Genomic DNA, 16,425 nt, shown 5'->3' on the forward strand with positions numbered 1-16,425 from the left:
AATAGACAGGAAGACTACCTGCTGTGCCAAAGGTCACTTTTCTAGATTTCCTGTCTTCTAGGAGCTGTAATGTCAGCACCCATCTGGTTATGTGGGTATTAAATAAAATGCCTTTTATAAAATAGCCTAAGCTTGCTGTTTTATGCTGTTGTACTCTTTGATTTAGTACAAGTACCGGTATATACATTTTTGTTTTAAAATAAACATGTTTACTCATTTTATTCCAAATGAAATATAGATTGAGAAAGACCCAAAATTGCACTACATAAAGAATTCTGTAAATGTTTGATTTATGCTCAAGTTGTATAAAATGACTAAATAAAAGCAACACTGCTTGCACTTTTGGATTAAATTAAAATTAGAATCTACTATTATTACATTTCTTGTGCAACAAAATGTCAAGTGTGGTGAGATTTATTCTGATAGCATCGCTGCATTTTGTTTTCACCTGGTAGACAAGGCCATTTCACATGACAAATATAGATTTAGATCAAACTGGATTACATGTAGACCAGTCTGGTTCATAGGACTGCTGAGAGCTGTACTAGCGGTTGGAAGGGCGGGTACATGAGATGAAGATTTATTCTGATAGCATCATTGCATTTGTTTTCACCCGGTAGACATGACCATTTCAAACTGGATTCCAAATAGACCAGTCTGGTTCATAGGACTACTGAGAGCTGGCCGGGTACATGAGATAAGATTAATATTCTGATTGAATAACTGTATTTTGTTGATCCTTACAATGGTAATCCACACAACAAAAATAGATTGGGATCAAACTGGATTCCAAATAGACCAGTCTGGTTCACAGGACTGGTGAGAGCTGGCCGGGGGGATGAGGGGGTACATGAGAAAAAGATTAATTTTCTGATTGAATCAATTGTATTTTTTTTTATTCCTTGTCAACATTGGCAATTAACACAACTACACAGATTGGGATTAAACTGGATTCCAAATAGACCAGTCTGGTTCACAGGACTGCTGAGAGCTGGCCGGGGGGATGAGGGGGTACATGAGAAAAAGATTAATTTTCTGATTGAATCAATTGTATTTTTTTCTTCCTTGTCAACATTGGCAATTAACACAACAAAAATAGATTTGGATCAAACTGGATTCCAAATAGACCAGTCTGGTTCACAGGACTGCTGAGAGGGTACATGAGAAAACGATTTCTGATTGAATCAATTGTATTTTTTTATTCCTTGTCAACATTGGCTATTACCACAACTACACAGATTGGGAGGGGAGAGGGGTACATGAAACTAAGATTTATTCTGATAGAATCACTGTAATGTATTTCTTTACCATGTAGACTAGTTATGTTCAACTGTTGAGCAAAAATTAACCAGCATAATGTGTAAACATAACTTTTAAACTTCTACACAAATGTTTACTCAGTAGTTGAACTCCTAAACTGTCATATTTAACACCAAAATCAATGTTTTTGCAGTGTATATAATTAGCAAGACGGCCCTTAATATTTTCAGATGCCAAACCACAGGAGGAATGTCCCTCTTTCCCATGGCATTGTCACTGCTATGCTAAGAAAAGCTGAAATAACAAATTCTCCCTATTTGTATCTCAATTTTGAAATTATCCTATATCCCTATAAGAATGTTTCTTATGCATGTGATTTGCAAGGAGTCATATCTTCAGTAGATAGCAAAATAGTAGCAACTGGGGTATGATAACAAAGGTAATGGAAATAATGTGAGTATGGCACAATAATCTGATGAAGCTCAAATTTATTTTTTATTTAAATTTACTTAATGCAAAGTCAATGAACATTTGCATGTGATTTGCAAGGAGTCATATCTTCAGTAGATAGCAAAATACTCGCAACTGGGGTATGATAACAAAGGCAATAAAAATAATGTGAGAATGACACAACATTCTGAAGAGGCTCAAATTTATTTTTTATAATTTAAATTGACTTAATGCAAAGTCAATGAATATTTGCACATTTTGCAGGGAGTCTTATCTTCAGTAGATAGCAAAATACTAACAACTGGGTTGTAATAACAAGGGCAATGGGAATAATGCGAGTATGACACAACAATATGAAGAGGCTCAAATTTATTTTTCATTTAAATTTTCTAAATGCAAAGTCAATGAATATCTGCACATGATTTGCAAGGAGTCATATCTTCAGTAGATAGCAAAATAGTATAGCAACTGTATTGGGTGTAATAACAAGGGCAATGGGAATAATGTGAGTGTGACACAACAATTCTGAAGAGGCTCAAATTTATTTTTTATTTACATTTACTCATGAAAATCAAGGAATATTTAGCATTCACTGTAAGGTGGGTATCTTGGCGGCATATTTAAGACATGTCTTGGCAATAGACTCATCTTTAACAATAGAAATCATAGAAAATAGAAACAATGAAATGCAATCTTAGACACAAAGACATGTCCTCTGGCAAGTCATATCTCAAAGAAGGCTTCAAAGACACATCTTGCAAAACTGAAGTGTCTTGCATGAAAACATGACTTGTGTATGAGTGTCTTGCTTGTGATATTTTAACATGTCTTGTACAGAGACGTGACTTTATGTCTAACTAGACACATGTCTCATACTGACTTCACAGGATGTGTCCTTCTGTAAGACATCAGTTTTATAGTATTCATAATTATTTTGTTTGTAACAATATATAATTTTTTGTGTAAAGTTAATAATAACTTTGTTGATCAGCAACCTAATTTGTGACACCATCATGGCATCTTTATTCAGCATTTTTCTTGATGTTTGATTTCTAAGAGAGTGCGAGAGAGTGAGGAACACTACTTATTTTTCAAAGTGTGTGGTTTTGGAAAATTGCAAACTAGTCCCTTCATTGTGTTTTAACATGAAAAGTTTCAAATTTACTTTCAATTTTCCTAATAGTAATGTCCCGACTTAAGTACCCCTTCTATGACCTTTGTTTCGCATCTTCATGGCATCTTTATTCAGCATTTTTCTTGATGTTTGATTTCTAAGAGAGTGCGAGAGAGTGAGGAACACTACTTATTTTTCAAAGTGTGTGGTTTTGGAAAATTGCAAACTAGTCCCTTCATTGTGTTTTAACATGAAAAGTTTCAAATTTACTTTCAATTTTCCTAATAGTAATGTCCCGACTTAAGTACCCCTTCTATGACCTTTGTTTATTAAAAGTTCAATTATTTTCAGTCTTACTTTCTTTTAAAATGCATTTTTGAAGCTTAATACTGAAATGTTCAGCTCAGTATCACAGCTAGTAAAAAGTCCTGCTCGACCAATTTGTCTGACCATGCTCCCATGAGGGTGAAAGCACATTACAAAGGTGTGAATATAAAATCTCATTGTCAAAGCCTTATGTCACTCCATCTATTCAAGACCTCTACATTGTTCTGAACTATGCCCAGTCCATGAGTTCCCCATGCCTCTTAATGTTTTAAGGCATAAAATCATGTTACTAAATTTAGCTGTGCTAGACGGTACAAAACATGATAGGTTCAGCAGAGCTTTTGTCGTTTTACACATCATTGCATACCTCATTCTACTCCAAGCAACGATTGTCATGTTGCTTGGGCAATTTGTCCTGTTACATCTCTCTACACAGTTTTAAAGGAACTTGTTTTTCTTTTTCTTTTTTTCACACGTACATGTACGATTTGCTCAAATTTGACATTTGATTTCAATGTTTTAGAGAATCTTGTTAATTAAATTTGTCAGTATGGTATCAAGTAAACATACTAATTTTTGAGCAAAATTAAGTTTCATATAAAAATTTTTAAAAGGTCAAACGTTGATGGGTCCAAAATATTTGTGCATCAGGGTATGTTAGAAGATTATGAAACTTGATTTATTTGGTGTTCAACGATGTCTTTACTAATTGACATCACACCTGAGTTTATAATGCATCATAAAGGTAGTCAGATATATAGCCTACATGTTATTGTGCGATTTATAACTTTGCCCACCGAATTACTTCGACCACTGGAAAACACTCAATATGACAATGGCCAGGGGCTGGTACTCAGTACCGGGTACAACATGGGTCTAATTTTTGGCCATTTGGAACATCAATGACCTCTTTTTCAGGCCAATTTTGGTATATGGGTGGGTCATTTTTCAAAATGCAGTCAATTTGTGTTAAAGTTTGCAAAACATTTGGACTTTTGGTATAGCGATGGCTCTAAATTTCTTAGAAAATTGGTAAATTGACGGTCCATCCATCAAAGTTGAGGTCCCCCCCTGACAATGGCCACTGATGCCATACCTAAGCCAAAAATACTATCATCTAATAAATTTATATGAGTACTTTAATATCTTGACAGCCAGTTCTGACATAAAATACCTACCTCACCTACCTATTCAATTAACACTAAAATCGAGATATCGTTCTATTCTTTATTTTAAACAATATTCAAGTTGATAATACTTAACTCTCTTCATGTGGGTGTCGACTGCAGACGACAAGGTTAAAAAAAATTCATAAAATTTCAGAAATGTAAATTTTTATGACCTTATTTGGAATCAGCATGAAAAATGCATTAAAATGAGTACAAACAAGCCTAGTATTGGTTCAGTAGTTCTTAAGATAGCTCTTGATATTTTGAGCAAATATTTCAAAACTTGACCTTTTTCCGTTGAAGTGCATGGCTAGCATGCAGAGCATTAAGCATTGTAGCTCTTACAAACGAAGTACACCAATTAGTGCAACATATAAAAACATAATGTCTTTTAAGTAAAAAGAATAAAATTGCTTGAGCTATGGCTAATAATATCCACTTTAAGATTGTTTTCATATTATGCCTCAGACTTAATTACTTTTCCCAGGAACTTTTCCAAGAATGACCTAATCTAGGGGCTGAAACTACTGATTTTATTACTTTTTAGTCAAAAGCTGTAAGTGATCTCAGTGATGCCACTTTAGCTGCTTGATTGGGCTACTTGGAAGTTGATAAATAATAAAGTAATTGATGTGATTTACCCAACTGGGCTAAGCTTAGTGATCATCAGGCTGGGCAGCCATTATGGCATAATTTTTGATCATTTTTTAGCAATTCCTATAAAGCAATTCAGCCAGAATATGTGCTTCAGAGCGCTGAATAAAACATCTTTTTTATTATACGAAAGGATTTTGCACACTTCGAGATTGATCCCCAGAGCAATCAATGATGATTATTGCTTGTACATCATCAGGAGATTTCAAGCAGATAGCTGCTAAAATACACCCAATTGGGTGATTTCAAGCAGATAAATGCTAAAATACACCCAATAGGGTGATTTCAAGCATGTTGCTGCTAAAATACGCTAAAAAACTGGGTGCAATGATTAGTGCTTCATTACATTTTGGGCTCTTTAAGAGCTCTTGCTGCAGCTTAATTGCCACAACTTGCCACTTGAAAGTTTTAGCAACACTGAGGGATTTTTAAATTGAATTTAAAATAAAACCAACTAATGACAATTACATATAACTGATGATAAATTGACAGGTAGCAGAGTAAACAGCAGAGTACACATAATGACAAAATGTGCATGGTATTGATCAATTTTGTACTCCATGATTGCAGTGGAAATGATACTTGTATGCACATCTCTCTACACTTTTATGCAGGTTGGAGGGGAGCATGATCTAGTGTTGTTTGCACTCAAATATTGAGACAAATAAAGCTGACACACAAGAGTAATAGTATGGGTTCTATAAAGGAGATCTTAAGGCTTAATATAACGGGTCACACCGACATCGCCCGGTTAATAATTACACTATACAGCAAGAGACACTGAAATGAATACACGGGATCGATACATGTGGATGTGCTATGCACGATTGATATTCAGACGATAAATCTTTGGATACCGGGTTTGAAAATGATGAATATCTCCCGTAAATGATTTCGTATAAAGAAACCAGATGTGGTTCCTTGCACTTGAATATATATTTTTAACAGATATGATAGTCGTTAGTTTGCGCTTTGAGATACTAGCTTGCATCTTGAGTCAAAAACTGACAATAATTTTGATTTATATGTGCCGAATTATATAGCGCAGTGTATAGGCCAATCGTGAAGGTAGTCTAAAACCATATGACCTATGGTGTACCATGCTCGACTAACACACAGCGAGGACAGTAACCGGGCTAATCGGGCTATTGTCAGTAGCCTTAGTCAGATGTCCTTCGCCCATGATACGACACAAAACTATTAAACAGGTCGATATAAAATGGCCATGCGTGGCGGTGGATTCAACCTACCATGGCGATTTCTGCCATGAAGATATCGAGGCGATGACAATGTGCGCGTGTCATTTCCGCAATTTTTCTCAGGAAGGGGAAAATGCCCAAAACTTTCATTATGATATATTATTAGCCTTAACTCAAGAATTGCAAGACCAATGGAAATATAAATGCAATTATTAGTTTTTTGACTCATTTCCTATAAATGTATTAATATAAAAGAAGTATGCTGCAGTTGTTTTAGTTACAAGGGCATTTTGTGATCCACAGCCTCATCCCCCCACTTTTCACAAAAAAAGTTGAGATTTTTATATCACTGGAAACCTCTGGCTACATAATATTTATGTACAAAAAATTTCTTGCAGATTTATTCGTTTAGGAAAGATATCGTGAAATTTGAATTTCGTTCTGGTATACCAGACCGAAATTACAACACATTGTCTATGGAGCAGTGTAATATACATAATCATGCATAGCTCGCAAACGCAAAATTGGAATCAACTGAAATTTTGGGAATAAGCTTTTTTCGTGGATATCTACTGAAAAATATCATAAAAAGAGGATGCTAGGATCACGAAATACTCCTTTAAATGACCAACACTGGACAAATATGTGACCCGCTCTTACAAAACCAGGAACAAGTCCCATTTTTGACATTTCATTATTTGAATACAAATGTAAGCACTAGACAATAAACTTTAATTAAGAAAATTTTCCAAAATTTGATTTATTTTATGGGCATGTCATCTATAAAAGCCTATAACTCAAAAACATGTCTGGCAACTTGTTTTGTTGGAGCTGGTCAAATGTGGCTTCTACCATATCACTCGCCTTACTATTATTCACAAGAAATACTGATATGCAAATATGTATATACACTATTTTAATAATATTATTGTATCTCTTTGCATTACAGATCTTGCACTAATGACTACAGAAGTAATGTCTTGAGCCTGCAAAGATTAAACAACTCACAAAATACAGGTAAATATTAATTTTGTAAGCATATTTTTACTATTTTGCACAAAATTGCGCATTGATGTGAATAAATATGGATAAACATCAACAAGTTTCTGATATAAATTTGTCTTACCATGTCAAAATGGTGCACAATTTGGTATTACAGTGTGGGGAGCTATCATATACCCTTTGGCCCCGGACCCTTTGCTGTCTTCAGTAGATAGCAATTATCAACAAAAAATGTCCACTTTTCAGGGGAAAATTATAACATATGCCAATGCATTGCAAGAAGGGACTACTTTTTCATGATAAACTGATCAAAGAAGCTCAAAATGTCCATTTCAGGGGGATTAAGTCCACCTTTTGCATGTAAACTAAATATCTTGGGAAAAGGTACACATTTGGAAATAATTTCATGTTTATTGTGCTAGCTAGCAAAATTTTCCACATATTCGCTTTTAGAAATTATTTGTGCTCAAAATTATGACCACTCAAATTAGTGAGGACTTTCTTTTTGTGATGTATTAAACTTAAAAGTGCCATACATGATGAAAAATGTATGGTGGTAGGAAAATCAAACACAAGTTACATCCTTTTTGTTATTTCAAAGCTAAACTGCCACGAATCTGATGAAAAATGTATGATGGTAGGAAAAACAAACAAGAGTTACATCCTTTTTGTCATTTCAAAGCTCAACTGCCAACACAATAGCATTTTGCTGATGTTGTTTATTCAAAAGTGCCATGAATCTGATGAAAAATGTATGATGGTAGGAAAATCAAACAAGAGTTACATCCTTTTTGTTATTTCAAGCTAAACTGCCAACACAATAACATTTTACTGCTGGTATTTAATTCAAAAGTGCCATGAATCTGATGAAAAATGTATGATGTTAGGAAAATCAAACACAAGTTGCATCCTTTTTGTTATTTCAAGCTAAACTTCCCTCTCAACAGCATACTGCTGTTGGTGTTGAATAGTATAGATTACATCTTTTCCGATTGTATCTTTGTGTAAGCAAACATCGAGGAAATAGAGCAAATATCAAAGGGTAATTAGGAAAAAACTAGAAATTCTGCTATTCCAATGAAAATCCACACTCCCCCTGTGGAATATTTTGGTACTATCTTTAACAGGGGGAGTATGTTTTTCAAATGTAATTGGTCAGGGTTAATCATTTTGAAACCCATACTCCCTCTGTATTATGGCTACCTATAATCTTCTACAACTGGTGTGAGTATTTTAAATGGAAGTTACCCTATTGCTATTCTATTCAAAACTCATACTCCCTCTGTGGAAGACTTTACCTAAATCTTCCACAGGGATAGTGTGGATTTGAAATGTAACAGCCCACTGCTATCCATAACTAGGTCCATTGCCTTCCCCAAATAGAACTGTTGCGAAATGATGAAAGCGATACGACACGCAACACACATTATGTCTGTTTGAAAATACGAGTCCACACATAAGTCTTCAGTCTTACTTGTTTAAAAAGCTCGTTAATTTGCGCTATTCACCTTATGTTAGAACAGGAAGATGCGTTGTACAATACCCATGTGAATATAAGAGCAGAAAAGTATGCCTCTCCACTGATGCATTGGTGACATTGTACTAAATCTTAAATTGAACTTTGTTATACTTTGCTCAAATATAGGAAGGAATTTTTTCGGGGTCGGGGGGGGGACACATTGGGGAAAGTGAATTTTTTAGGGGGGGCAAAATCAACATATTTTGCGAAAAATTGCTGCAAAAAGTGGAAAGTTTTGTAATTTTGGCTTTTTACTGGGAGGCAAGAGTTCTCTGACTGAGGACATTTCCCCCATGACCCCGCCACTGAAAATAATCCGAGTACCTTCTCCCCTAAGAATTGTCCCGATTTTGTTCAAAGCAAATCCAAGCTAGCCATCGTAGCAGACGGTAGTCAATATCTACACGCAGAGTGTTATCAAGCATTGGCTTGAAAGAGGTTTTCACTCCTCTGTTTTTCAGGCGCAATTTCCCATGGGGGACTAGTCTTCTTTTTAGGGCTTGATTATACACAGCCCGTACAGCCAAATCACTTGAAACTTGACCCTGATGTTGTTGGCGATTGTCGCTCGGTCAGAAGATGCTTAAATAAATGGCCGACATAAACTAGCCGATATTGATGATTGCTATCAGCAAATCAGGGTGTGAGATGGGTGTAATTTGAGAGACTATGCTGCATTTGTTGTTATATCATCTATTCTTTAAAGGGATTTTAAGTGATAATTGCCATAACAAAACACCTTAAATCCATCAAAACTAAGATTATTACTCTCTTAAATTGCCTGATTGAATATTCAATCAAAAAGATTGAATTTTCATCAAATGATGTCCCTAATTTTTTCCATCAAATCAAATGGAGTAATTCTCAATCTTTTAGTAATTAAAGTCAGGGAGAAATCTTTTTCGATTGAAATTCCAATAGAAAGGATTGCTTTTCATTGTTATTCAATCTTTTGTTGTCCCGAATTAGGAACAAATCCCTTCCAATATTCACTCTAAAAAACTTAACATATGCAATACATGCCATTTGGAGTAACATATGGTTGGATAGTGAAATCAGTCTGCAAAAAGAGTTAGAGTCAAACCAAAAACCCATTTCAATCTATTTTCAATCTAATTAGATTGATTCCTATCCTTGATCGTTAAAAGAATGAAATATTTTAATCGGCCAATTTAAGAGAGTACATTTTTTGGAAGAACAGGAAGTAAAAGGCAAATAGACTATTCCAGTTTAAATCCATACACCCCCTATGGATGACATGAGCTCAATCTTCCACACAGGGAGTGTGAATTTCAAATGGGACTACCTGAATGGGTGACTCCATTTGAAATCTACACCCCCTGTGTGGAAGATTATGGTCATGTCTTACATAGGGTCATGGATTTCAACTTGAACAGCACAATGGGAAAGCAATCTGACAGAGACAATTAAAATCTGACACTGAAATGAAGATACGATTAAAGTGCTTCCATACTGCTTGTACTATATACGATCAACACAAATCAGGCTGTCATAGTCGGAATTAAAACTGTGGTTATAATCAGGGGGGCCAGCCAAGATCGACTGAATTTTGACGTCGTCATTGGTTTTACACGTAAACACAAAAATGTCTCAAATAATTCCAAACGTGTATGTATATTATCAAGCAATATTTTATCAGTCTAAATCCGTTGAGGTTCGACAATGAACCTCATTGTAAGTACTGTTTTTTGAATTTTTTGTATGAATAACGCACGACATGTTATGATATATATTAAAATTTCCCCTCTGTAAAACAATACCTCTGTGGTGTAATGGTTGGCATTGGTACCTATCACGCAGGCGGTCTGGGTTCAATCACCGGTCCCGGCAGAAAAAATAGTTTTTCTTCTGACATTCATTTTGAATCTATAATTATTTATTTTCATGTGAAAATGTATACGGTACATTGCATTGGGAAATATATTTTGTGCATTTTTTTTTTTTTTTTCTGTAACGGGGCCAATAAAGCTCAGGGAAAAATAATTGCGTCCATGCAACGTCCAGGCAGTGTTGCCGTCTTATATTGTCTTTGTTTATGCTATTGGCTGTTGCCGGCATTGAATGGATGTCGGCCACCATCGTCTGGTTATAATGTATTATGTATGCTAGTAATCGACACTAAATGTGGATATCAATTTACACTTACATGGAGTTATTTGCAGTGATTATGAAATTCAAATACACATAACTGGGAGACATGGGGATCAGTGGAAAAGATGATGTCTTCAACAGGGGGTGTGTGGATTTCAAGTGGAATAGCCCTATGCAATTCAAATGTCTTAATGTTTTGCATACTAGCCGTAGCCATCAACAACAACATCAAAAAATTTGAGATATTTTCTCAAAATATCAAGAGCTATCTTAAGAACCACTGAACCAATACTAGGCTTGTTTGTACTCATTGTAATGCATTTTTCATGTTGATTCTAAATATCGACATTAAAATTTACAATTCTGAAATTTTTGAATTTGAAAAAAAACAAAACACCAACATTTGAAAGTTGTCGTCTGCAGTCAACACCTGCGTGGTGAGTTAAGGCAAATCTCTCCACTCTTGATATTCTCAAAATATCAAGAGCTATGTTAAGAACCGCTGAACCAATACTAGGCTTGTTTGTACTCATTTTAATGTATTTTTCATGCTGATTCCAAATATAGACATTAAAATTTACAATTTTGAAATTTTTGAATTTGAAAAAAAAAATTGAAACTTGTCGTCTGCAGTCGACACCTGCGTGGAGAGAATTAATGTAAATCTGTGCCTTCATTCAAAGGCCTCTGCTATTCCCAATTACAATATTGAGCAAAGGCATATCATGTCAGGCTGCAGACCATCAAAATTGAATGATAGGAGGTGGGAAGGGTGACATATAAATGGATTGTTAATCTGCTTCATATCTTTGCGATTCAGATAAAGTTTTGTAAAATTTGATGTTTATCATGCACAGTTGCACACATTTGTCATTTGAGGACAAAATATATGCAAGGATGTACTGCCAACAAGATTATCTTTTCACACACAGAACACCAAAGATCCATAAGACATCTGTGTGCAGATTACAGATATTGGAACACATCTTAGGGCAGATACATTTCAGCACACCAAATCCATTAGAAATCCATGTGCAGATACATTTCAGATATGTTTCAGTACACCCAAAGATCCATGAGAAATCCATGGACAGATTACAGATATTGGAACACATCTTTGGGCATATACATTTCAGCACACCAAGTCCATTAGAAATCCATTGTGCAGATACATTTCAGATCACCCAAAGAAACCATTAAAAATCCATGGGCAGAACCCAAAGAACATGTTTTTTAAAACATTTAAAAAAATGCGGTACAATTCTGGTTTACCCTGTGCACCATGTGTTTTCAATACAATTCTGGTTTGCCCTGCATACCCTATTTTTTATGGTTAGGGTTGAGATTAGGGTTAGGGTTATACTTGTGCACAGGGTATACCAGAATTATTCCAAAAATGCTTAATTTTTTGTAAGCTATATAGGTTTATTAACCCCATAAGAACTACTTGCTGATTGGTCAAAAAGAAGTTTTCATTATCAATTGGACCAATCAGCAACATTGTTAGAATAATTTCACCATACAAAAAAATTGGGGTGAATTATTTGCAAAGCTCCATTCTGATTGGTGATTAAAGTGAAGATATCATATAATTGACCAATCAGAGACACTGTTACATCGGCAGGTAGTGCTCAGGGGGTTAAATAGTCAAATCTACATTAAATTCAAATCAATACGCAATCAAACCCATCATGTGAATTTACTTCATCAATATTCCCCGATGTCATCTTCAAAAAGCTTGCACACCTATTGAAAGAATCTATTATTATATTCTAATCTTTGTTCCAAGTGACTTGTGAATGCATTGATTGTCTGCACAGAAAAACAATACATGACTTTATGATATGAAAAACAAATTCAGCATTTTATTTCTTTTAAGGGGGTACTGCACCCCTGCCCAAATTTGTGCCTAGTTTTTTGCATTTTTCTCAAAAATTATAGCACATTGGTGACAAGTAAGATATGTATATTATAGGGGCAAGGACTACAACTACTGCACTGAAAATTCAGCAAGTCAAAGCAAGTAGTTATTGATTTATTGATCAAATATTGGTTTTTCCCACAACTGTTATCTGTGCTGAAATAAAAATTTCCAGTGCAGTAGTTGTAGTCCTTGCCCCTATAATATACATATCTTACTTGTCACCAATGCGCTATAATTTTTGAGAAAAATAAAAAAATAGGCACAAAATTGGGCAGGGGTGTTAAAGGTATAGTTGCTACCTGAATCTAATAAACATAAAATCTTGGCATTTTCTACAGCTCAACTTACCGTACTTTTCCTAACCAGACAGTCCATGCCAAAATTGTTACTACACCTTTACATTTCATTGAATCTCTTTTTGATGTCTGTCATTTTGAACATCACACTTGAAAGATGTATGCTATGTAGAAACTTTATTTTGCAATTTCATAATTTGCATATTATTAGCATATTTGCAAGAAAAAACATGAAAATCAATAAATACCTATATTTTCACAATTTCAATATTTTATTAGAAATTAAGCATGTAGGCTGATGTTTGTTATGACTTGATGAATGAAGCTGTTAAAACAGATTTTGATATTTTTGCTTATTTTTCCTTTTTTGCCCCAAAATGTGTAAAAATCAACATTTTTGGATGACCTATATTTTCTTTGAATATTTATCAAATTTCTTAATTTAGGTATAATACAGTGCAGAAAAAGATGTCAACAAAATTTCCAATAAATTGTTCCATTTTCCATTTTGGGTTAAATACTCAATTTTCATGGGATATTTGAAACATAAAATGAAAACATGTCCATTGCACTTTTTCCTCGAGATGTACTATAATATCAAGGTTACGGATATATTATAATCCCTTCTTATCTTCACTGATCCATCAGATACATATTGTTATGAATGATCAATGAAAAGGTTCAGAACTGGGCTACTAATGGTCTGTCAAGTATCTATAGTTATTTTCATGACTGTGTCAACTCAAAAATCATGCAAGGTCGAATGTAGGAAAAGTATGATCAGTTGAGCTGTAGTACTAGTGCAGAGGCTTACAGGTATTAGAAATCACCCAGATTTGTCACTTTTTCTTCAGCAGCAAACCTGAATGACTTTTTTTTACACTGAAACAAAATATTTTTGCTACAGGCAACTTCTGCATCTTTGATAACTTAATACTGTTATAAATTCATGTATTATTTTGTGGCCATCATGTACATGAAAAAAAATCTAAAAAATGTGACAAATTGAATTATTTACCTGCAAATTTGTTTAATATTAGAAATATTCCATTGTAATAATTTCATAACAATGTGAATATTCATAGCTTAACATCTTTTTCTATATTAAAGGGGTATTGTGTGATTGTTGCATTTTTATATTTCAGTTGATTCCAATTTTGTGTTTGCGAGTTATGCATGGTTATGTGTATTACATTGCTCCATAGGCCACTCTGTTGTTATTTTGTTCTGTTTACAGAACATAAATAGAAAGACAATATTTTTTTGCCAAGCGAATAAATGGAGCGATTGCCGAATAGGGTGCAACTCTACTAGTCTTTTATTACAAGACTGCCCTACCCAACCCTAAACCCTAACCTCCGTAAACGAGGACTGGACTCAAGTCTAGCAAGTTGCACCCTATTAGGTAATTGTACCGAATAAATAGACAAAAACGTTTTGCATGCAAACATTATGTAGCTAGAGGTTTTCAATGGTATAACAATCTCAACTTTTTTTTAGAAAAGTAAGGGATGAGACTGTAGATTATGACATACTCCTTTAAATTTAATTCCTTTTCCACCCTCTTACAATGTATAACAGAATCATCTCATGAGAGAGTGAGAGATACATCACTTGGAGTTCAAGACTCAAATTTCAATTCATCTTCCTGAAAGACTTATTGATTTACTGTAATATTCCTTTGTTTTATTCAGATTTTATTTGATACTTGCCCTAAGCCACATTCTATTTGATACAGTCCTATAGAGCCCTGACGCATCGGGCTATTCCAGTTGAAATCCATACACCCCCTATGGAAGACATGACCTTAATCTTCCACACAGAATTTTAAATGGAGTCGCCCATTCAGGTAACCCCATTTGAAATTCACACTCCCTGTTTGGAAGATTAAGATCATGGGGGTGTATGGATTTCAACTGGAATAGCCCAATTTTAGAACTTTAATAACTGTAATAAAGTTTCACCTTTCCTGGATTGTGAAAACAAAATAGGCATTGTACAGCAAGCAAAATCTCAAGTCACTAGTATCTAAAACATGCTCATCTATCAGGCACAGTTCTTTAACCCCAATAGGTTTGTACATTAATAGAATGACCTTTGAATATGTTGGGTACAAAAACTCATATACTGCAACTTGAGGTCAACTTTTGACCTATGCTTGTTGAATTAGGGATTCAATCATGTTTCACCGTTGTTCATCACCGATTAATTAACGATGCGTCAGCTGTCGTCTGAGTGGTTTACTTGGCGAGGGCAGCTTTAGCTGCCCGAGCTAAGTAAACCACGCAGACGCCTGAACGCAGTTGTTAATCGGTGATGAACAACGATGAAACATGATTGAATCCTTTTCAACAACGAAAAGAAGGTAAAGATCGTATAATTCACGATTATTTTACGAGGAATGTCAGTCAATCATTGCCACTCAGCCTTACAAAAACTTCGATGATTTCTCTTTTGATATCAGCAATAAAACTACAGAATAAAACGGCAATGTTTAGCCGCTACCTGAAAAATACTGAATTTAACTTGTAAGCTGGCATACGCACAAAGGTTCCAGGCATGACGAATTTTCTCGCTCGCGTTCGCGTATACGCTACAGTAAAAGTGTGGGTTCGATCATCACGGATTAACAACGGTTGGCTCCTGTACAAAGGTATAGGAAGAGTTGTTGAATGCAGGATATTGGACTTTGGCATCAGATGAGAGCATTTTGGCACAGAGTGAATAACACCTCTTCTTCTTCTCAAATATACACTTATGCATCGAGTGTCTTTTAAAATTGTAATTTGAGTAAATTTCAGGAAAGTTTTAAATTAGAACATAATTTAGGCATAGAATTGTTATCATTTCCAAGAAGATCTAATGCTTAATAGCAGGAGTTAAGTGGGAGTTTGGAATATGGAAGAAGGTTTCTAAACATGAAAAAAACAAATGTAATTTGAATAAGTTTAGGAGAGTTTAAAATTAGAACATAATAATGGCTATGAATTGTTAAGGGTCGTTATCATTTCTAAGAATGTCTTACTAATGCTTGATGACAGGAGAAGTTTAGAATATAAAATTAAGTTTCTAAAGATGAAAAAAAAATGTAATTTCATTCAATTTCAGAACGATTTAAAATTAGAACTTAATTTGAGCTAAGAATTATTAAAGATCATTATCATTTCCAAGAATGTCTTACTAATGCTTAAATGGGTTGGAGTTAAGAGGAAGTTTGGAATATAAAGTAAGTTTCTAAAGATGAAAAAATTGTTGAAGCTTACACTTGTCATACTTGTCTATGCCTCCTAATTTTGTTTACTTTGAAAATATAATCTTCTGTTTAGTTGTATTTTCAAATGTTTAATACATCATAAAGTGCACTATATCATTGGACAAGGGACAACCCTCTGATATTCT

At 34.6% G+C, this 16,425-nt stretch overlaps 1 protein-coding gene and 1 pseudogene across 1 annotated transcript in view; one reads left to right on the forward strand and one right to left on the reverse strand.

Moving 5' to 3' along the window:
- Positions 1 to 16,425, forward strand: part of LOC140168212 (ankyrin repeat domain-containing protein 49 pseudogene) — a 119,883-nt pseudogene that overhangs the window by 41,368 nt on the left and 62,090 nt on the right.
- LOC140168213 (uncharacterized) overlaps positions 1 to 16,425 on the reverse strand; it is an 88,545-nt gene that overhangs the window by 15,902 nt on the left and 56,218 nt on the right. The gene's annotated exons all lie outside the window — the stretch shown is intronic.

Source organism: Amphiura filiformis, chromosome 13 (assembly GCF_039555335.1).
Source record: "Amphiura filiformis chromosome 13, Afil_fr2py, whole genome shotgun sequence".
Classification (NCBI taxonomy): domain Eukaryota; kingdom Metazoa; phylum Echinodermata; class Ophiuroidea; order Amphilepidida; family Amphiuridae; genus Amphiura; species Amphiura filiformis.